Source organism: Cervus elaphus, chromosome 2 (assembly GCF_910594005.1).
Source record: "Cervus elaphus chromosome 2, mCerEla1.1, whole genome shotgun sequence".
NCBI lineage: Eukaryota > Metazoa > Chordata > Mammalia > Artiodactyla > Cervidae > Cervus > Cervus elaphus.
Window position 1 is genome coordinate 28,666,686 of NC_057816.1, and position 24,079 is coordinate 28,690,764.

The 24,079-nt window shown below is 41.8% G+C and overlaps 1 non-coding gene and 1 pseudogene across 1 annotated transcript; both read right to left on the reverse strand.

Moving 5' to 3' along the window:
- Window positions 1-370: 370 nt before the first annotated feature.
- Window positions 371-442, reverse strand: TRNAC-ACA. Its single transcript has one exon. It is a non-coding gene; the product is annotated as a tRNA-Cys (tRNA).
- Window positions 443-8,218: 7,776 nt separating this feature from the next.
- Window positions 8,219-8,896, reverse strand: LOC122705598 (annotated as a pseudogene).
- Between the last annotated feature and the right edge of the window lie 15,183 nt (window positions 8,897-24,079).

The window sequence follows — 24,079 nt, forward strand, 5'->3', positions numbered from 1 at the left end:
CCTGTAGCTTGCTATGGGTTCATAGTTCCTGAATTGCAATTCTTCTGCTATTCTTGAATAATTCAATTCAATTCAATAAACGCAAGCTTGCCTCAGTTTATCTCTTTATTTGGGTTGTTGCCTTCCACACCTTCTGTATTTTCTCCTCATCTTCCTTCTCCTTCTTCTTTTAAAAGCAGAGAGCTCAGCTCTGCACATCATGTATCTTGGTCTCTCTTTTCTCTAAATGAAAGAAAGAAAGAAAGTGAAGTCGCTCAGTTGTGTCTGACTCTTTGCGACCCAAGGACTGTAGCCTACCAGGATCCTCCAACCATGGGATTTTCCGGGCAAGAATACTGCAGTGGGGTGCCATTCCCTTCTCCAAGAGATCTTCCCAACCCAGGGATTGAACCTGGGTCTCCCGCATTGTAGGCAGATGCTTTACCATCTGAGCCACCAGGGAAGCTTTGGCTAATTAGAGAATACCAGGGTAAGATTGGAGGATGGATAGAAAGGAGAAGGTAGAGTATGTCTCTCTTTTTCTCTTTACTCTTTACCAGGGTCTCTGGCAATGGCTGTTTCTCCTCCGTGCTTCCATACTTCAGACAGCTCCTTGGGTGACCAGCCATCATGGCTCCAGCTCACAGGGCAGCCTCAGCTTCCACTTCCTGCACAGGGTCATATAATTCTCTCCCTTCGTACCTCTGTCCCTAGTAGTTGCAGCAGCCTCCTGCAACTGTCAGTCCCTGAGTTGTTGCTGAGTTCCTCCTTTTGGTTTTTCCAGTGTTTGTAACTATTACCCTCTATTTAGCTGAAGTAGCTTCTCTTTTTAGAATTTGTCCCTTTAAAAATTATTTAATACTGAAGATGCTTTATAGTAAGTAATTTTGATTTAAAATAACCTATAGAATAGATGTAAGCATGAACATCAATAAATATAGAAAATAAGTGGAAAAGATAGATGTCAGTCTTGTCAGTTATTTAGGCATCTTGAGAAGTTCCAAGAATTCCTGGCATGTACTAACTTACAGTCATAAAACTAAATTAATCATAAAAAACTCAGAAAGCTTTTATTTCCCTATACAAAATTTAATAGCAAAAATAGACACTACAGAAACAAGCTCTTAGATTAAGAAGTGTCCATACCTTTTTAATTGCTAATGATGTAACTGATGGAATTTTGAAATTAAAATACAAGTATTGCATTCAAACCCATGCCCCATCTCTAACCATATTGTCTCTCCCAATTAAATTCACTTCTCCTGAGATATAGCTGTCTTACCTATGAAACTGGCAAAGCATATTAATCTACTATTATTATGAGAATAGATTGATATAGGTCATGAAATTATTCTATAAATTTGAAAGTAATATAAAAATGTTAATAGTATTCATTTCTTTCAGTTAGCTCTAACAATCCCTTGGATCTTCATCCGATCTGCTAAAAAGTCCAAGTATTTAGTCCACTTTTTTTCTCTTTTTTAATATATAAAATCAGATTCATCCTCTCGGTCATCTGTTAACCTTCTAGTCACTCTTCCAATCTCAACTGCATCTTTCTTAAATTGCAACAATACAATTGCAAAATCTCTACAATTTTGCAATTTTGAGAAACCAAGTCTTCATTGAAAGAGAAAATCATTCTCTTTACTTCTTTCCCAGTGTAATTTTAATGTTCACGGGTTAGGTAAAGTATTTTGCAAGTTGTTTGAAAAATGCCACCAAAGCTTCTTTTGAAAAAGGTATTGATAGAAGAAGAGGAAGCAACAACATATGTAGATTTCAGAAACCAATGTATAAACATGTGAACATTAACATAACTTCAGAATTGCTTCTTCATTTTTATTTTGCATTTTAATTGCTTCATTTACATGCATCTAGAATTATGTTATTTTTAACATCCTTGATTAGATTAGTTGATGGATATGTTACATATTTTATATTTAGAGTTAAGGATTTTGAAGTATGTTCTTGAATAAAATATAGTTCACTTCAACTTTTTAAAAAAAATTCTGAATTAGCATATCTTCTGAGTTACCCATTTGCTCTAGAAAAACATGATAAATATAGCTGAAACCTGATTTCACAAAATACTGAAGCTATAGTATTATATTCCAAAAGCAATTTCTTAGTCTCAACTAAATTGTCACCTCTTCAGAGAGACTTTTCCTGGCCAGTTAATATGATGGAGTCCACCCCTATAATACATGATCCTGGTTTATGTCCTTCATGAAGCTCATGCTGTGAAATTATATAGCTTATTTATTAACTTACTTTTTCTTTGTCTTGACATTGTGTATGTGTTAAAAACACTTCACACGAGATTCACTCCCTTACATTTTTAAGTGTACAAGACAGTATTATTAACTAGAGGCACACTGTTATAAAACCAAACTCTAGAGCTTAATCATCATGCATTTCTGAAATTTTAAACCTATTTAATAGCTACTCCCCATTTTTCCCTTGCCCAGTCTCTCCTACCATTCTATTCTCTGCTCCTGTATATTTGACTATTTAATATATTTCATCTAGGTGGTATTGTAACCAAACCCAGCTTCGGTTGCTTGGCACTCCTATACCAATAATTCAAGAGGCAAGTGTCAGTAGAAAAGACAGATGCATTAATCAGAAAAGCTGGCAATCTGGGAAGACAGTGGACTCATGGGCAGAGGTCAACTCAAAAGATTCTGCTCAGCCTTCACAGTTTTTAAAGGGAAAGATGCAGGGGGGAGAATATCAGTGAGTCACTGAGGCAGGAGTTTGGGTTCTGCATCTCCATTGTGTGCAGATAGCCTGGCTCTTTCTTCAGATGTTTATCTTGAGTGATCTGCCTGCAGGGTTGCTTTGAGTGGGTTTTGGACATAGAGAGCTAGTCTTCTTTTTCTCTAGGAAAAGAATCAACAAGTTAGACAAAGCCCGGTATGCATTCAGGAGAGCATATTTCAGGAGTTAGTTTCAATTGCTTAATGACCACATTTGTATAATTAGGTTCTTTTAAGTTTAGAAGAGAACAGGGATCATATGAGAAACACACTCACCAGCCCAAAACCTAGGGATGGACTTGGAGATATGAAGCACTGAGGAAGTGAGATTTTTAATGACAGTCTTGCAGGATTGGGTGTCTGGTGGCCAGTCACAGCAAGCACTCTTTTCCCTGGTACGAAGATCCCTCCCTGGTTCCTCACTGGCTGAGTACTATGGAGTTATGATTTTCCTGGACATCACCAAAGTCTCTTGCTTCTCCTTTCCCCTGCTAAGCCCACATTTCTCAACAAGGACTTTAGTTTTTCCCTTCCCAAACATCCTGTTAACTTAGGGACTCTCCAGGTATAAGCTGTTTGGCAACACTAGTTTGTCAGTAATTTTCCAAGACAAAACTAGCTAGCTCTGAGTGGAAAATCATTTGTTAATAATTTTCCATGCAAGGCCAGCTACTTCATCCTGAAAATGGACCACATCAAGTTCCATTTCTCACAATGGGTGAACAGGAAAGGGGCAAAATAGCTGCTTTCAGTTTAATGAAGTATTTGTCCTTCTTTGACTGCCTTATTTTGTTGCAGGAAGGGGGACACCTTCCAGGGCCCGAAACTGGGCTCTTATCTAACACTCGGAAATGAATTGTCCGAGGAGACACATGTTGACAAAGCAAGAGATTTTATTGGGAAAGGGCACCCGGGTGGAGAGCAGGAGGGTAAGGGAACCCAGTGAAGAAGGAATTCATAGGGCCTGAACTCCATCTCAGGCCTGTCCGTGCTGGCTGTGCTCCACTGCCTCTCCAGTGGACTCTGAACTCTCTGCTTAGTGCCTGTGAGGGCGACGATGGAAGGATAAGACCCCCTCCAGACAGGGGAATCCTGAAGATCACATCCAGGCTACTCATTGCCTAAGAGGAAGCATACCGTAATCACACCTGTCTCCGGACAGGTCATAAACTTTTTTCATATCTGTCAAGATGTAATCACAGGCTTATCGATTATTAACTGGTTGGAATGTAACTGCGGGCTTATTGACTATTGACTGTTTAAGACACGTACACATGGGGCAAGTGGTGGGTTTAGACACGTAGGCATGGGGTATAAAAGATTTTCACAAATGCTGGACGGGGTCCTTGGCTAAGAGGAGACTCTGCCTTGGGCCCGCCGGTGTAATAAACTGCACTCCACTCTCTGCATTGTCCTTCTGAGTGAGTCTGTTTCCCGGAAAGCGTGGCTATAACACCAGGAGAGCTGCTCTGCCGCGTGGCTCGCAGTCTTGGGTTTTATGGTGATGGGATTCATTTCCGGGTAGTCTTTGGCCAATCATTCTAATTCAGAGTCTTTCCTGGTGGCGCACGCATCGCTCAGCCAAGATGGATGCTAGCAAGAGGGATTCTGGGAAGTGGACAGACACGCGGTGTTTCCTTTTGACCTTTCCTGAACTCTTCCGGTTGGTGGTGGCTTATTAGTTTTGTATTCCTTATCAGGATCCCCTGTCATAAAACAACTCAGGCAAATGGTTACTATGGTGCCTGGCCAGGGTGGGCGGTTTCAATCAGTGTGCTTCCCCTAACAATTTCACTTAGCAAATGTCCTCAAGATTAATCCATAGTTTTGCATATGGCAGGGTTACTTATTTAGTCCCTGTCTTGGTTAACTAGAACATGTGTTGAAAGAAAGCAGTGATTTTTGACTGTGTTTACGTTGCCATGGTGTCTCTGCCACCCAGAACAGTGCCTGGCATAAAGTAAGAACTCAATGTAAGTTTTATTTGATCAGTGAGCAGTAACATATTTGACACTTTTTAAGAGGAAATTGAGAAAAAACTGAGAAATGAGTAGACTAGCAGATAGGAGCTTGTTCTTGGGAATCCAGATTTGTGGATCTGAAACCTGTCTTGCCATCAACTCTGTGTGACCTTGTGCAAATTTCTCCAACTCTCTGTCCCTCAGTTTCCTCACTTGTCTAATGGGGATCACGGGGTTCATAACAGTACCTTCCTTAGAGGGTTTTGGGCTTCCCTGGTGGCTCAGATGGTAACAAATCTGCCTGCAATGCAGAAGACCCAGGTTCCATCCCTGGGTCAGGAAGATCCCCTGGAGAAAGGAAAGGATATCCACTCCAGTATTCTTACCTGGAAAATCCCATGGACAGAAGAGCCTGGTGGGTTACAGTCCATGGGGTTGCAAAGAGTCAGACACTACTGAGTGTCTAACACACTAGAGGGTTTTATTTATATGTATAAACATAATTTAGAATTGTATCAGACACAGGAAAAGCATCTGTTATATAAATAAACCACAGACATGCTAAGTTATATTTCAAAAGCTTCAGGTTTTTTAAATTTTCAGTGGTTTCAGGTCATTGACTTGATTCTTCAATCAGTAAGAAATATACAGTTGGGTCAAACCATTGAATCAATCCATCCATCTTTTATCGAAGTTTCTATGTTTGATGAAATGTGCACAGCTGTAATTTATTCAGTCAGTTGTGGAGAGCATGTGATATATGGGGCGGTGGTGATTGGTGGTTTAGTTGCTAAGTCATGTCCGACTCTTGCAACCCTGTGGACTGGAGTCCACCAGGCTCCTCTGCACATAGGATTCTTCAGGCAAGAATACTGGAGTGAGTTGCCTGTCCAAATTCTGTCTTCACTTTGGTAAAGAAATCGGCCATTCTTTATTTATATTAGTTGATTGACCTAACAACTTTTGTTACATTGACATCCACACGTAATTTTGTTTGGGTAGACTTTTATTTTTATAAAACTGGAAGTAGGATTCTTTTCAGAATTACAGTGCACATTTTTATTCTCTGAAGAAGGTTTTGAAAGCTTGCTCTGTGCATGACACTTCTCTAAGGCATCTTGCACTAGAGGAATTTAAGTTTGGCAGTATCACAGACATGCTTGTCCAAAACTCGTCATCACTTTTCAGGACCGTGGAAATGTATGTTCAAAGACAGATCAAGCATTTGACAAGAACTGGGCATCTCCGACTGAGTCAAAAGTAATTTCTTCCCAATTCCCCGTTGGTTATATTGTTCTGTTGCTTTTAAAAAAGTGAGCCTAGGGATGACTCTGGGCAAAATTCTCAACTTTAACTCCTCAGCCTGTCATTCGAAGCCTTCCATATTTTTGTCCCCTGAGGAGGGTTCGGCAACCTACTCCAGTATTCTTGCCTGGAGAATCCCGTGGACAGAGGAGCCTGGAGGGCTAGAATCCTTGGGGTCTCCAAGAGTCAGACTCTACTTAGTGACAAAGTGCAGCACAAAGACCCTCTGTGGTTTCTGCCATGTTTTTTCCTTCTGATTTGCAGTTAAGAATTTTCATGTACAAACTTACAGTGAGCTATTGCAAATGTGCAGAATCTTTAGCCCTGCTTATCTTTGTTACTTTCGATGGAATTTGCCTCTCATAAAGAATGGGAACTATGAATGTTTGGATTTTAAATAGATTTTGGTTTTGAATCTGTCCAAATTGTTTCTTTTGCAAACAGTATGCAAATATGAATTCAGAGTTAGAGTATGTTTACAGAACATATGCAAATGAAACTTTTTGGTTTACTCAATGCAAATTTTTAAGATGTTATATGCAGTTTTCTCATTAAAATCATATTACTAATTATATCCTGAAAGATGTCTTTCTAATGTGTCACTACCGGGCCAAACACATTCTTTAAATGTATTTGATGTGCCTTTTAACCAAGTAATAAAAGAAAACTGTAAGATTATTTTTAGCAAGATATCTTTGTTACTTAATTTCCATGAGAAATATAGTCAATCTCATTGAACTTGACATTTCATCACATATTATTTTGTATTTTGCTTAAATTCTTTTATGCATTGAGCTGGAATTCCCAAAATTGTTACTGGTGCCCAATACATGATATACTGACTATTTGAAAAGCCCTCCAGAGTACTTCTCTAGAATACTCTCAATGGATTTTAATGGCTGCAAAAAAGTAACAACTCTCTCTGAGAGTGCTCAATTCTTAATGTTAAAAGGTACAAGTATTCATATTTAGTATGTACTGGGAAGAGTTAATTTTATTTGCACAGATTACTTCATGTCAACTACAACTGCGTAAGAAATTATCCACATTTAACTGATGAGCAAATTAAACCTCAAAATCAACAAGCATCTTGTCCAAGATCACATAGTCAGGAAGGGCAGGACTAGAAAACCCCCTCAGTTTACCTTCCTCCAAACTCTGTGCTCTTTCCACTGTAGTAAACTTCTTGAATATAAAGTTTTCATCTATAATTGAAGGTGCCAGTATAGCTAGGCTACTGACTTTGCCACATCTTAGGTAAGTCACTTAGCTATCTTGATTTTCTGTTTTCTAAAATATTCTTTTTCCCATGTTTGTGTTATTTAATCTACATTCCTACATGTAAAACAGGAGTGGGAGAGAACTAGGCAATTTTTAAGCTCTTTTTTGTCCTGTATCAACACATGGCCATTTCTGGGTCATGAGTTGTCTTTGTTAGGCCAGTAACATTTGTGAGGTTGCTAATGATAATGAAGTTTTCTCTTTCAAGGTCTCTATACTTGTTTCAGCAAAGAAAAGGAAATGAGGAGAGGCCCTTTGTGGTCATTTTGCCTTTTAATATCCAGATCCTATTTTACCTCCTGGAGTGATGCACTAATATTTTCTCCTTTTGTCCGCTCTTCCCATCTTAATTATTGATCTGTGAATTAGTTGCTCTTGGAACTGATGCACTCAGCAATTCCTGGGTGGTGGAGGGAGATGGTTGCTAGGCAACCTCACCTGTTTTAGATGGGTATGGGGCCTTATCTTTATGAACATTATTTGTGGAGAATCTGAGGGGAAAATTACTTCTCATATCTTAAGGCTTCATAAAATACAGAGATTTGGAACAAGCATATAAGGTTTTATTTATTTGTTTTTTTTTAGATATTTGAAATACAATTTTATTCTGATTCTAAACGAAAAGGAATGGGAATGACAGTAACAAACAAGATTCCACCTCTCAATATTGTCATGTGACTATAGCAGTCTTATATTTGAAACTCAAGGAGGAAACAACTGTGTTCCAAAACACCTAAATATGCAGGTCCAAAAAATGAAGGTTTTTTTTTTTTTTTTAAACTGCCACATTCACTCCAAAGCCCATCCATCTCCTTCAGCATCCAAAGATTAAGCACATGTTCTGCTTAGCTATATAATAAAGTGGCAAACATGCTGCGCCACTGACATCACAGGACAGTTGCCTATAAAACTAGACTTCTGACGCTGGGCCGCAGCTTCACTTTCTCACAGGTCATCATCTCCATCCGGGAGGGCAGTTGTCTGAGCACCCTCTAAATCGTGCTCGTACTGTGCTGCCAAGGCTGGGTCCATGACCACCTCTGGCGGGGCAAGAGCAGGCATGGCGACAAACTCCAAGTTAGGGTCTCCAATCAATTTTCTAGCAAGCCAGAGGAAGGGCTTTTCAAAGTTGTAGTTACTTTTGGCAGAAATGTCATAGTACTGAAGAGTCTTCTTTCGGTGGAAGACAATTGACTTTGCCTTAACCTTTCTGTCCTTAATATCCACTTTGTTGCCACACAGCACAATTGGGATGTTCTCACACACTCATACCAGATCTCTACGCCAGTTAGGCACATTCTTGTAAGTAACTCTTGATGTTACATCAAACATTATAATGGCACACTGAGCTTGTATATAATAGCCATCTCTCAGTCCACCAAATTTCTCCTGACCAGCTGTATCCCATACATTGAACTTAATAGGTCCTCTGTTGGTATAGAACACAAGAGGATGGACCTCAACACCCAAGGTAGCTACATACTTCTCAAATTCACCAGTCAGATGACACTTCACGAATGTAGTTCTTCCAGTACCATCATCACCAAACAAAACAAGTTTGAACTGAACTTGGGGTTCTCCTTGGGCAGCCATCGCGATGTTACTTCCAGAAGCGTCTCTGCGCCCATCTGACTGAGGGCTGGAAAGATGGCGGAAGCGCAATTCAAATGCCCGGAGACGCAGCCAACGCCGGTGCCCGCCGAGCCATATAAGGTTTTAAATAGGGTTACCAGAAGAAGAAACACTGGATAGAGTGTGTTTAATTTGCAGGCTTTAGGTGATTCCTTTAAAAAAAAATTCTTTTTATACTGTTTTCCTTTTCTATTGCTGCATAACAAATTACCACAAACACAGTGACTTAAAGAAAAGTACATTTATTATTTCACAGTTTTTGTGAGTTAGAAGTCTAGTCATGGCTTAGCTGGTCTCTGCTGAGTCTCATGGACTACAACCAAGGTGAGAGCTGGGCCTGTGGTTTCAGTTAAGGCCTAGGGTTTTCTTCAAAGTTCCTGTTATTGTTCATAGAACCCATTTCCTTGTCGCTATTGTATTCTCTGTGGCTTGCTTCTTCAAAGCCAACAACAGAAAAAAGAGTGTGTTCCTGCAGCGTCTAATCTCTGAGCTGAATGAGGTCCTCAGTCTTCTTTCAAAGTGTCTGATTAGGTCTGGACCACACAGGGCAACCTGTCTGATTAACTAGATTCACCCGGATGGAGATATTAAATGCATGTGATAAATCCCTTCACTTTTGCCAGATAACGTAATATACTCACAGGACAGATCTCTCTTCATATTCACTCATACTCACGGAGGAAAACTTAAAGGTGAGGGTCATTAGAGATTAACTTAAAATTCTGCCTACTACAGCTATATTTTAATGATCACATTAGTGTTTCACTAACATCTTAAAATTTAAGCTGAGAGAATAACACATATAGTTCTTTCATTTTTAATTTCTTTTGATCTTTCCATTTTTTTTTATAAGTTCATAATTAACTAATTGGCGACTCACTCCAATGTTCCTTTCTGGAGAATTCCATGGGTAGAGGAGCTGGGCAGGCCACAGTCCACGGGGTCTCAGAGTCAGACACGACTGAGAGACTAACATTTGCAGTTTTTCACTTTCAGTTGTGATTTATTTAAATAATATAGTAGTTAGAGTTATTTTCTTGGAAGCAAACTATTTTTAGAAGATCTTCATTTTATTTATTTACTTATTTTATTTTTGGCTGTGCTAGGTCTTTGCTGCTTTGTGGAGGGGCCCTCTCCAGATACAGCACGTAGGGGCCACTCCTTGTGTTGTAGCCACGCGTTCTGGGAAACAAACTCACTCAGAAGGACAATGCAGATAGTGGAGTGCAGTTTATTACACCCACGGGCCCAAGGCAGAGTCTCCTCTTAGCCAAGGACCCCGACCAGCATTTGTGAAAATCTTTTATACCCTATGTGTACGTGTCTGAACCCACCACCCCAAATCCCTTGAGACTTAGAAAAGAAGGGTAAATACAATCACAATAACCCCATCATACATGTGTTATATGTTCAAACAGTTAATAATCAATAAGCCCGTGGTTACATTCCAACCAGTTAATAACGGATAAGCCTGTGGTTATAGTCTGATAGATACTGTCCAGAGGCAGGGGTGATTAGAGTATGTTTTCTCTTTTGTGATGAATAACCTGGATACGATCTTCAAGGTTCCCCTGTCCGGAGGGGGTCTTATCCTTCCATTGTTGTTCCCACAGGCACTAAGCAGAGAGTTCAGAGTCCACTGGAGAGGTGGTGAGCACGATCAGGCACGATCAGCACAGACAGGCCTCGGATGAAGTCCAGGCCCTATGAATTCCTTCTTCATTCCCCCCTCTTGATGCTCTTAACTCATATTATGAGCATCATTCATAAGGATATATTGCACCCTGGCTCTTCAACTGCCAATTTGGGAAAATGACATCAACCTTTGGGTTATAAAGTTCATAATTTTCACATTGTAAAATTCAGGGTCCAGAAAGCAGAACTATCAAGGCAACTATAACAGTGGTAAATATAGTTTTTCACCAATTGCCCTTCACCCAAGATAGGACTGAAGTCCAGAAAGGAATGTTTTCATTTGACATTGCTTTTACCTGGTTTTTCATGTCACCTAAAGCAGTCAATACATTGTCAGATAAGTCAGGAATGTATACAAAACATTCAACCTTAATTATAGCATAGGTCCCTCTTTGAGCAGCTGTGAGTATGTCCAAAGCCATTCTATTATGAATCTCTGCTTTTCTCATTTGGATTTGCTCTTCATTTAAGGCCTGGATGGCCTTTGTTCTATCTAGGAGGGCCTGTTTTGTGAAATTAGTGAAGGCCTCTATTTTAATCATAATATCTGTTGTCCCTATAGAGGGTACGAATAAGGCAGCAATATACTCATACCACTGAAACACAGATCTTGTCCAACTAGCACGTAAATAAGGTAGATTTACTGGGGCTTGTTGTAGGTTAGGCTTTTGTTACACTGGCATTTATATCAAATGTAACCCCATGACCAGAGTCTATTGACTGTAGGTCTTACACCAAGAGAGCAAGGAGAGGTTATGATTGACAAGAGAGAGGAAAGTCTCTTTTTGTCATCCCAGAAAAGAGAAGAGTGGTTTAAAATCTCCTTGGCGGAGCGGTGACACCCACCAAGGAAGTCCATCCATCACAGACAGAGGCATAGTCCCACATACCCAGCAGTTGTAAGTGTTGTGGAAGTCCGTGTAGGAATGTGCCCATGAGATGAAAACATTGTCCTGAGTTGAGACGGAAGTTAAACTCAAAATCACATTGATGAGGCCAAGCAGCAGGAGTTGATTGTGTGGCTTCATCCTGAAGGGGCTCGTCCGGGATCTTTGTTTTTCTTCTTAAGGATGGTCTTAGTCTCTTGAGGGTCAGTGGGGTCCCTCTGTACAGTCCACTTAGCATTTTCTGGGTCTGTGTTGTGAGATCCCTTTACCCTCATATGATGGATCCAAGGGACAATACCTGCAACTTTAACTGCAGTAGGGGTAGTTAGAATAACTTAAGGGCCCTTTCACCAAGGGGCTAGCAAATCATGTTTCCAATCTTTGACCCATACTTGGTCACCAAGCGTAAACTCATGAATCTGTTCCCCAAGGGGGAGCGGCACCCTTTCTTGTACAAACTTAGTTACCCAATTTATTACCTTACCCAGTTCCATCTGCTGTGAAATCCTATCCCCCCTTACCTGAAGCAAATTTGTTGACTCCTGTTTTATTATGGGAGGAGGCCTCCCATACACAATATCGTATGGAGAATAGCCTTGGGACTGTGGGGTCATCCTGAGTCTGAGCAGAGCCGTCGGAAGCAAGTCCACCCAGGAGCAGTCAGTCTCTCTGATCCACTTGGAGAGTCTCTTTAAGTGTCCGGTTGGCTCATTCCACCATCTCAGAACTCTGGGTCTATATGCAGTGTGCAGTTTCCATTTGATGTTTAAAGTTTTGCTTACTTGTTGTACTAAATCAGCTGCAAAAGCCAGGCCATTGGCTGATCCAATGCTGGTAGGAAATCCAAATCTGGGAACTATTTCCCTAAGCAGGCACCCAGGCTACTTCTGATGCTTTTTCAGTCCAAGTAGGAAAAGCTTTTACCCATCTCGAGAATGTACATACCATGACCAGCAGATAACGGTAGTGTCGGTGAGGTTTCATTTCAGTGAAGTCCACTCCCAGGTGTTCAAAGGGCAGCGTGCCTTTCAGCTGAATACCCGGAGGTTTTTGTCTGAATACCTGAGAGGCAGCATTAACCTGTGAGCAGGCAGCATGGCCTGGGTGGGTCGCTTGGTGTATTGGGTCAGAGTGTGTGCCAGCTCCTCTGGTACCAATAATTTGCCACTTGGCTATTCCCACCATCCCTTTTCAGTCTTGATGGCCCCTTCCGCTTTGGCTAACCTGAGAGCCATTGTCCTTGTTTTATCAGGCTAGTGCCATCAGTATATAGGACCCAATTAGGGTCTGGAACCTTGAGCCCTTCTTTAAAACAAACCCCAGATACCTTACCTCCTCTTTGTAGATCTGTGCCTTCTTCTTCGACACCCAGTAACCTGTTTCCATCAACAGCTGGAGCAGTGAATTTGTCCCTTTCCAGCATTTTTTCTTGGTCTCGGCAGCCAGCAGCAGGTCATCCCCGTATTGTAGGAGCCAACATCCATACCCTTCTGGGTGGAATGAGTCCAGGTCAGAAGCCAAGGTTTCCCCAAAGATGGCTGGGGAGTTCTTAAACCCTTGTGGGGGAGGCCAGATGAGCTGCTGTTTGGTGTCCCCGACTGGATCTTCCCATTCAAAGGCAAAGATGGGCTGTGACGTTGGGGCGAGGCATATGCAGAATAAGGCATCCTTGAGATCTAGGCAAGTATAAACTTTAGTCCTTGGCGGGAGGAGGCTAAGTAAGGTATAGGGGTTTGGAACAGTGGGGTGTAAAGTCACAGTAGCCTGGTTGACTAGCCTGAGATCTTGTACAGGCCTATAGTCCTGTCCTCCTTCCCTGTTGACTGGCAGGATCGGCGTATTCCAAGCCAACTGGCGCTCTACCAGAATGTCCACTTGTTTCAATCTATTGACGTGGGGCAGTATGCCAGCCCGGGCCTCTATTGGTAGCGGGTATGGGCGCTTTCTAACTGGGATGGTGCCTGGTGTGAGTTCTATTATCACTGGGGCGTGATGTTTAGCCAGCCTGGGGCAGGGGGGGTGTCTTCTGACCAGACCTCAGGGAATGATTGAGTTAGTTCTCTCTCATGTTCTTCTGGCCCACCCGGTTCTGCCTTCAGAGGCTCATGCAACCTCCACTCATCTTGGGGGGTTATTGAGAGAGAGAGCAAATAAGTCAAAGTGTCCATCCGGAAGGTGGGCTTCTCCTCAGGGGAGAAAGTCACTTGTGCTCCTAGTTTGGAGAGCAAGTCTCTTCCCAACAGGGGTACTGGGAACTCAGGAATGTAGAGGAATTCATGAATCACTTGGTGCCCCCCATCTGACATTTTCTGGGCTGGCAAAACGATTTAGTCATCTCTTCTCCCGATACCCCAGTTACATCGGTAGTCTTTTTGGACAGTGGTGCCACAGGTTTTGTTACTACCGACAGTTCTGCTCCTGTATCCACCATGAAGTCAATGTTTTGGTCCCCCACTTTTACGGTTACCATGGGCTCTCAGGGACCTGGTATCTCTGAGCCCTGGCAGCCCTAGTTACAAGTCAGCAAGCCCCACAACTGCAGGAACTTCCTCTTCCTTGCTTGCCTTAGGGCATTCATTCTTCCAGTGGCCAAAACCTCAGCATCAGGCACACTGGTTTGGCTGTAACGGGGCCTGGGGCCTACGTTGGGACTGGTTGAAGGACCGTCTTGTCCCTGGGGCAGATGAGGTTTTCCGGAGGGCCCGAGGTAGACTTTCCCAGAGCAGCAGCTAGCTCTGTAAACCTCTTGACTGTTCTCTTTAGTCCCCTCAGGCTCTCTGGCAGAGCGCAGTCTCTGCTTAATTCCAGCATCTCCCTCCCCTTTTTGTCAGTACTCTCTGGGAGAGGTGGGTATAGCTTGGGCGGTTCGGCTGGAGCCGGATCCTGGAAGTGTTGGCCGGAGGCTTCTGTCACCGGGATTGGAGTCTGCCCAAACAGCAGCTCTACGAACTCCGGGAAAGCTGGCGGAGGAGCAGCAGCTGTTGCAGAAACTTCACCTGGCCCTGGATCGGGCAGTAAGGCGGCCTCCGGTCCTGGTGAAGCACTGGGAGGCAGGCGTGTCATTATCCAGCATGGGGAAGGGGTCAGGTCATCCCCGTCCAAATCCTGTAGAATTTCCTTTTTTATCATCAGTCAATTTTTGTGCCATTAACATTTTTTTCCCTTTCCCTTCTGGATACAGAACCTTGTCCAAGTAGGAGGGTCTCGAGCTAACCCTAGCCATGAGTCAATAGATGGATATTGATCCAGGTGTCCTGGCTCTCCTGTGACTACTGTGTAGATTGCTTCCACTATTTTTGAGTTCACGGTGTTCTCTGGTGGCCATCCTACTCCCATAGGAGGCCATTCGACCTCACAGAGTATATGGAGGCGGTTAGGCTTCATCTTCACCCCATAGTCTCCTCCTAATCCCGTCTTTAAATTTTTAATCATGCGCTCCAATACAGTTGCCTTAGATTCACTTCCCCCCATCTTGCTTACCTTCTCTGACTTTCTTCTACTTTTCCTTTTCGTTCTGTCTATGAAGTTCTCAGTATCCTATGTACTTCTGATATTTCCACTCAATGACACTTAAATTGCCATTCTGCCTCCTTCCTAATTAGGGTGAGAAGAGCCTTACCTGACAGATCCCAGAGGGAAAAGGGGGATCGGCGTGTCTTCACCTGCCGGTCAGCACCGCTGAACCAGAACATCACATGGTCCAAGACAGTTTCTCCCTTATAGTCCGTTCTGCCTTGGTGGGCTTGATCAGGTGCGGATGAAAACACAGATGGGTTAAATATCCCATGTCCCAGGCCATCCTCAGAAAAGCCAATTCATACTCACTTCTGTTTCCCCCTCCTTCTAACCTAACAATTTCGAGGGGGTCAAGAATTTCACAGCAGACGGGACACCTCCTGGGGGAGGGCAGAATACGAGCATACGAGGACCAGTTTCCTATCCTAAAAATCCCCTGGCGATCGCTGGTAATAATTTTCCCTGAGATGGCATGGACACACCTCCTAAATGTCCTTCACAAATTTCCTTCCTAAACCCTAGCACGCTTGTCGACCTGTGTTCCAAGCAATCGCTGCTGCCTGCCTATTCCAGGCTCCTGTGGGTCCGTGCCCCTTCTAGTCCTTCCCAGGGGGGTTATCAGGCCCCCTCTTCCACCCTACTGGGTGGGTTCCTCCTCACTTGAACGCTCAGTTCCCTTGCTGCCATTCACTACCTGCCAAAGCAAAGAAACCGGGCGTTGAAAGGCTGAATTCTTCCAGAGGGGCAAGGCGCCTCCCCCTCTAGGAGATTCAAGCTACAAAGCCTTGGGGTGGCCTCAAATGAGACATGTCTCCTCAAAGTGAGGAGTTTCCCGGCCAATGCACCAAATGTTGTAGCCACGAATTCCGGGAAACAAACTCACTCAGAAGGACAATGCAGATAGTGGAGTGCAAGGACCAAGGCTGAGTCTCCTCTTAGCCAAGGACCCCGACCAGCATTTGTGAAAATCTTTTACACCCTATGTGTACGTGTCTGAACCCACCACCCCAAATTCCTTGAGACTTACAAAGGAAGGGTAAATACAATCACAATAACCCCATCATTCATGTGTTATGTGTTCAAACAGTTAATAATCAATAAGCCCGTGGTTACATTCCAACCAGTTAATAACCCATAAGCCTGTGGTTACATTCCGATAGATAGTGTCCGGAGGCAGGGGTGATTACAGTGTGTTTTCTCTTAGGCGATGAGTAACCTGGATACAATCTTCAAGGTTTCCCTGTCCAGAGTGGGTCTTATCCTTCCATTGTCGTTCCCACAGGCACTAAGCAGAAAATTCAGAGTCCATTGGAGAGGCAGCCGAGCATGATCAGCACGGACAGGCCTAAGATGGAGTCCAGGCCCTGTGAATTCCTTCTTCACTTGCCGTGGTGTGTGGGCCCTTCACTGCGGTGACCACTCTGGATGCAGATCAGAGGCTCCAGGCATGCGGGGCTCAGCAGCTGTGGCTTGCGGACTCTAGAGCACAGGCTCAGGTGTTGTGGCCAATCCTCCTGGACCAGAGATGGAGCCCACACCCTCTGCACTGGTAGACAGACTCTCATCCACTGCAGCACCAGGGAGATCCAAGATCTTTATCTGAAGAGCTGATCACAAAATAAATATTGAACAATACTACAGGGAGGGTTTAGTATTAGATCATCCACTTTTATGGCTATCAGGACTGACTTAGGTAGAAGGAAGAGATGAAGGCTGAAAATTTGCCACTAGATTTGGTTGGTGGCAGTAGCAAATTTTTATTTTCGATTAGCCATCAAATATCTATCTCAAGCTAGTAGATCAAATCAGTATTTTCTCTGGAGGATATGAAAGTAAAGTTTTCTGCCATTGTGCATTTCCTACTTCTCTGATATCATCTTACCGCATGAGGGAAAAGCTGGCTTAGCAATATGAAACATTTTAATAAATGTAGTCAGCACTCAAGGGCCGTGAGGATTTTGTTAAAGCAATTCTGTTTATTAATTTGTTTCCTAGAACCCCAGGAGTTGATGAATATGCAAACATGAGAGTAGAAAAAAAATTTCAAAAGGGGAAGGGATGTATGTATACCGTGGCTGATTCATGTTGAGGTTTGACAGAAAACAACAAAATTCTGTAGGGCAATTATCCTTCAATTAAAAAATAAATAATTTTTTTAAAAAAAGAAATGATACAAAACAGTATACTTCAAGGGCTTTCTCCAGCAACATTTGGGAGAGATTATTAGGCCAACATGAGTGCACCTATTGTATTAACTTCTCTTTCATTTCCTTCTCAGGTAAATTTACAAATTAGTTGTGTGACTATTTATAAATCTTTCCCCAAATCCGGACCCTTTGCTTATGGACAAGTGGTTAGAAGAAAACTGACAAACCCATGTCACCTCAGAATGTGCCTGAATATATGTTGCCCATGGCAGAAGAGATCTTTTCAGGAATCATGTCTGCATAACCAAGGCAGATGAGAAGAAAGTGACAATAGTTGCCCATCAACCTTCCTATTCAGCTGTGCCACCAAGATTCCTTGAAGTTGACCATAAATACAAAGCATATATATGATTTTTATGTGGATTGCATTAATTGTTCTTCACAATCCTGGCAAGACTCAAATCACTACTTGGTAGTGATTTCACCTTGGTACTCATTACTCCCCACCAGTGCAGGAGGTGCAGGGGACATGGATTTGAATCCTGGGTCAGGAAGATCCCCTGGAGAATATTCAGGCAACCCACTCCAGTATTCTTGCTTGGAGAATCCTGTGGAAAGGGGAACCTGGCAGGCCACAGTCCATGGGGTCGCAGAGTCGGACACAACTGAGCAACTGAGCATCCATGCTCACTACACAGTGTTGCTAAATGAAAAGCAATTTGATTTCAAGTGGGAGTCTGGGATTTTAGGCCTCCTCCTCTTTGTGGCAGTCTACCTGGCATTTGTATTGATCCTCTCCTGTCTCTAGCCATGGCATAGAAATCCCATGGCACATCTCTAATTAGCAACCCCATAAGCCTCTTTTCTTTGTAGCTTGTTTTCTTTGTACTCTTGATCCCTTAGAATGATGATGGTTTATCCCTTTGAGATGTTCTTAAGGCCCAAGATTTTTGACTCTTTAGCATTACTGGTGGCTACACATGTCTTCCATTTGTGAAATCTCCAAAGTAATTTCCTACTCTTCTACCAGCCTGTATCTTAAACTGAACCATCCTAAACATGCTTAGCTTGATGAAAATTCACCTAACCTTTAAAAGTGATGTAATCAGTTGGAAAATGGATAAAAAGTAATACATAGAAAGAAAGAATATTTTTTAAAAAAATAGATTGAATAATCAAATAAGCTTCTGTTAAATTATCAAAATTTCTTACCCAGAGATAATATGACTAACAGATTAAATTTTACTTTTCTTTTGAGCTTTAAATCCAAGTAGTACTACAATGGTTGCTTTGGAAAGTTGATACTTTTCATAAAAATGACACACTATCAGCATTCTCAATTTAGACCTCAGTTTTGCAGGATTTATACTCTAATGCAGAGTGGGAAATGCCACAGACAGAGGAGCCTGGTGGGCTACAGTCCAAGGGATCACAAAGAATCAGACACGATTGAGTGACTACGCACACAGTGTAGAGCAAGCAAGAACTAAATATCGGTCAGAGTCCAACCACCTATTAATTATTTTAATGTATTATTTTCATTCTTTTTGTTTGCTCACTCATTTCTTGCTACTTACTGTTTTCTGTGTAAATTCTTGATCTCTTCAAATTTATTTCCAGCTTCGCTTGGGGTTGTTTTATATTTAGATTTTGGACTGAGAAGAAACAATAGTATACAAACTATATGGAATAAGAGTTGTGAAAATCGTGGACTCAGGATTCATGAATCATGCATTTTTTCTCATATTTGATTTGATTTTTAAAACTGAGGTTGAATTTTCCTTGAAAGGAGTATTTCATTGGCAGCACTTTTGAATCACGGTGAGAAGGATACCAGCTTAAATTGTTGTCAGCCTAGGGAGAATGCCAGGAGGAGAGAAGGTGTGAACGTTTTCATATAAGTGCCACTATTTATTTTCAAGGATTCTAAAAATAGAAAGCACGAATAATAACATATAAATACAATTTTTAAAATGTGTGATCTGTTCATTTTATTTTACAATTCAAAACAAAATAGCAGAAGGTGACATTTGGGCATACAGAGTCTGACACTACAGTCTACACTGTGTGAAATCTGGCTTGCTTTGTATATTTTGCATGATATCTCTTATCAATGCAATGGAAATTATTTCACCTAGAATAAATTATGAGAGAATGCCAGCATGATATAGCTGGGTTCTCTGCTCAAAATATTAATATCATGAGGCTGAAATTAAGTGTCATCCACCTTGTGGTTCATTCTCATCAGAAATTAGTTCCTTGCAGTTGCAGAATTGAGGATCCTGCTTCATCATTGATTGTGTTTGGGGTGGGGGTACTCAGTTCCTAGAGGCTTTCCTTGTTCCTTGTCCTGTGGCCCTCTCTAATGTCAAGCTAGTAATGGCAAGACAAATCCTTGCTGTGTATTTTGGTGTTTCATATGCACTAACTTTTTAGAACCTCGGGAATTTCCTATTAGGTAGGTGATTATTTTCCCTGGTGGCTCAGTGGTGAAGAATCCACCTGCCAATGCAGATTCGATCCTGGGTCAGAAAGATCCCCTGGAGAAGGAAATGGAAACCTACTCCAGTATTCTTGCCTGGAAAATCTGATGGACAGAAGAGCTTGGCAGGCTACAGTCCATGGGGTTGCAAAAGAGTTGGACACAGATTAGCAACTAAATAATGAAAGATGATTCTTTTAGGTGAAGAAATAGGAGCTTAGAATAATTAGAAAATGTCATCAAATTCACATAGATCGTATGCAAAGCAATATTCTGGATACTCAAGATTTGCTTTTAAGACCATGGACAAGTTCAAGTTTGTTAAATTTACCTGAGCAGCCTGATGAGTGGCATAAACTGACAATGTTCACTAACATGGAACTATGAGTATGGACTGGAGTATTGTACAAAAGGAAATGTGCTAATCTTCAACTGACCTCCATGAAGAAAGACATCTGAATTTAGCTTGGGCAATATATTTTTTAACTTAAGTGTATCATCTTTATGTCAGACAAGATAAGAAAAACAGTATTTAAATTAAAGCTTTTATATTTTTGTAGTTTTTACTTTGAAAATGAACATTTTGACCATAATTACAAATAAAAGTATTATGTTATGATTCTTATCTTGTTTTGCTGATCAATAGTTCTATATTTTTGTGTGTCACACACCATTTCTTTCCTTTTTTTATTGCCTTTTGTTATTCTGATGTCTGTTAGCCATAATATATTATTTCAGCAGTAAAACTTAAGAACTGAGAAGTTGCAAGCCCATCATGCCAATATTCTTTTAAATGCTCTTTTATTGATAATAAAAAAGTTTCATGTGCTGTGCTAAGCAACAACATGAAAGTGTAAAAACACTGAAGGAAAACAAAAGCAAAATACAGAAAAAATACAGAACAAAAGAGGAATACAGTGCATACCCCAAAGTTTATGATTTAACTTTGTGTGGATATTTTCACATTTTTAGCTTCTGAATATCCATAACATAGTTTTCTGAGAAAGGCTGGAATAAAACAGAATGCAGCTTTTGATTTACATTGACAAGGAAGCCATTGTATTTAACAAAGTTACTTCAGCATTAAAGAAGAAACAATCAACACTACAATGAAGTATCATCTCACACCAGTGAGAATGGCCATCATCAAAAAAATCTACAAACAATAAATGCTGGAGAGAATGTGGAGAAAAGGGAATCCTCCTTCATTATTTGTGGGAGTGTAAACTGACACAGCCATTATCGAAAACGCTATGGAGATTCCTTAAAAAACTAGGGATCAATCTACTATGTAACCTAGCAACCCCACTACCCTGAGAAAACAGCAATTCTAAAAGACACAGGTTGGTTTTGTTGTTCAGTCACCCAGTTGTATACAACTCTTTGAGACCCCATGGACTGCAGCATGCCAGGCCCCTCTGCCCCTCACCATCTCCCTGAGCTTGCCCAAGTTTATGTTCATTGCATCAGTGATGCCATCCAGTTCAGCAATCTTATCCTCTGATGCCCTCTTCTCCTTCTGCCCTTGATCTTTCCCAGAATCAGGGATTTTTCCAATGAGTCTTCTGGGTGCAACAGATGACCAAAATACTGGAGCTTCAGCTTCAGCATTAGTCCTTCCAGTTGATCTCCCTTAAGATTGACTGGTTTGATCTCCTTGCTGTCCAGGGGACTTTCAGGAGTCTTCTCCAGCACCACAGTTCAAAGGCATCAATTCTTTGGTGTTCTGCCTTCATTACAGTACAGTTCTCACAACCATACATACCACTGCAAAGACCACAGACTTGACTATATGGACCCTTTGTCGGCAGAATAAAGTCTCTGCTTCTCAACACACTGCCTAGGTTTGTCATCGTTTACCTGACAAGAAGCAATCCTCTTCTGATTTCATGGCTGCAGTCACCGTCTGAGTGATTTTGGAGCCCAAGAAGAGGAAATCTGTCACTACCTACACTTTTTTCCCATCTGTTTTCCACACAATAATGGGGCTGGATGCGATTATCTTAGTGGTTTTTTTTTGTTTTTAATATTTAGCCTTAAGCCCTTAAGCACTCTTTCACTCTCCTTCTTCACCCTCATCAAGAGGTTCTTTAGTTCCTCTTCGCTTTCTCCCATTAGAGTGGTATCATCTGCATAGCTGAGGTTGTTGATGTTTCTCCCACCTATATTGATTCCAGCTAGCAACTCTTCCTACCCGGCATTTCTCATGATGTGATCAGTATATAGGCTAAACAAACAGGGTGGCAGTAGACATCCCTGTCATACCTCTTCATGTATCACTGCCTTGTAATGGTGAATGGGCTTGTGCAACTCAATGCAGCAATGAGCCATGCCATACAGGGCCACCCAAGACAGATGGGTCATAGCAGAGAGTTCTGACAAAATGTGATCCACTGGAGAAGGGAATGGCAAACCACCCCAGTATACTTGCTGTGAGAACCTCATGAACTGTATAAAATGCCAAAAAGATATGACACCAAAAGATGAGTCCCCCAGGTCTGAAGGGTCCAATATGCTACTGGGGAAGAGCAGGGGAGAATTACCAATAGCCCCAGAATGAATGAAGAGGCTGGGTCATAGTGGATACAACACTCAGTTGTTGATGTGTCTAGTGATGAAAGTAAAATCCAATGCTGCAAAGAACAGTATTGTATAGGAACCTGGAATGTGAGGTCCATGAATCAGGGAGAATTGGATGTGGTCAAGCAGGAGATGGTAAGAATAAACACCAACATCCTAGGAATCAGTGAATTAAAATGGACAGGAATGACTGATTTTAATTCAGATGACCACTATATCTACTACTGTGGGCAAGAATCCCATAGAAGAAATGGAGTAGCCCTCATAATCAACAAAAAAGTCTGAAATACAGTACTTGGGTACAATCTTAAAAATGACAGAATAATCTCAGTTCATTTCCAAGGCAAGTCATTGAACATTACAGTAATCCAAGTCTATGCCCCTAACACCAATGCCAAAGAAGCTGAAGTTGATCAGTTCTATGAAGACCTAGGGAGAAGGCAATGGCAACCCAATCCAGTAATCTTGCCTGGAAAATCCCATGGACAGAGGAGCCTGGTAGGCTGCAGTCCATGGGGTCGTGAAGAGTCAGACATGACTGAGTGACTTCACTTTCACTTTTCACTTTCTTGCATTGGAGAAGGAAATGGCAACCCACTCCAGTGTTCTTGCCTGGAGAATCAAAGGGATGGCGGAGCCTGGGGGGTTGCCGTTCATGGGATTGCACAGAGTTGGACATGACTGAAGCGACTTAGCAGCAGCAGTAACATGAAGACCTAGAAGACCTCCTAGAACTAAACCAAGAAAAAGATTTTCTAGTCACTATTGGGGGATGCATTCACTATTGGAATGCAAAAGTAGGAAGTCAAGATATACCTGGAATAACAGGCTAATTTGGCCTTGGAGAACAAGATGAAGCAGGATAAAGGCTAACTGAAATCTGCCAAGAGACTGTACTAGTCATAACAAAGACACATGTACCCCAATGTTTATCACAGCACTATTCACAATAGCCAGGATGTGTAAGCAATCTAAATGTCCATTGACAGATGAATGGATAAAGAAGAGGTGGTACACATATACAATGAAATATTACTCAGTCATAAAAAGGACAAATTTGAGTCAGTTATAGTGAGGTGGTGGAGAAGGAAATGGCAACCCATTCCAGTATTCTTGCCTGGAGAGTTCTGTGGATGGAGGAGCCTGGTGGACTGCTGTCCATGGGGTCGCACAGAGTTGGACATGACTGAAGTGACTTAGCATGCATGCATTGGAGAAGGAAATGGCAACCCACTCCAGTGTTCTTGCCTGGAGAATCCCAAGGACAGAGGAGCCTGGAGGGCTAGAGTCTATGGGGTCACACAGAGTCAGAAACGACTGCAGCAACTTAGCAGCAGCAGCAGCCTAGTGAGGTGGATGAACCTAGATCCTCTTATACTGGATGATGTACGTCAGAAAATAATTATTGTATGTTAATGCGTATATAGTGAATCTAGAGAAATGGTACTGATGAGCCAAGTAGAGAACAGACTTGTGGACACAGCAGGGAAAGTTGAGGTTGGGACAAACTGAGAAAGTAGCATTGACATATATAAACTATCATGTGTAAAATAGATAGTTAGTAGGAAGTTGCTATATAACACAGGGAGTCCAGCCTGGTGCTCTGTGATGATCCAGAGGAATGGGATGGGGATGGGGTGTGAGGTTCAAGAGGGAGGGGGATATATATGTATGTGTGTGTATACACACACACACACACACACACACACACACACACACATATATATATATAAAAGCTTATAACTGGGTTTTTATTGTACAACAGAAACCACCACATTGTAAAGCAATTTTCCACCAATTAAAAATATTTTAAAATGATAAAAATAGAAACAAAATGTAAGAGAAAGGTTTT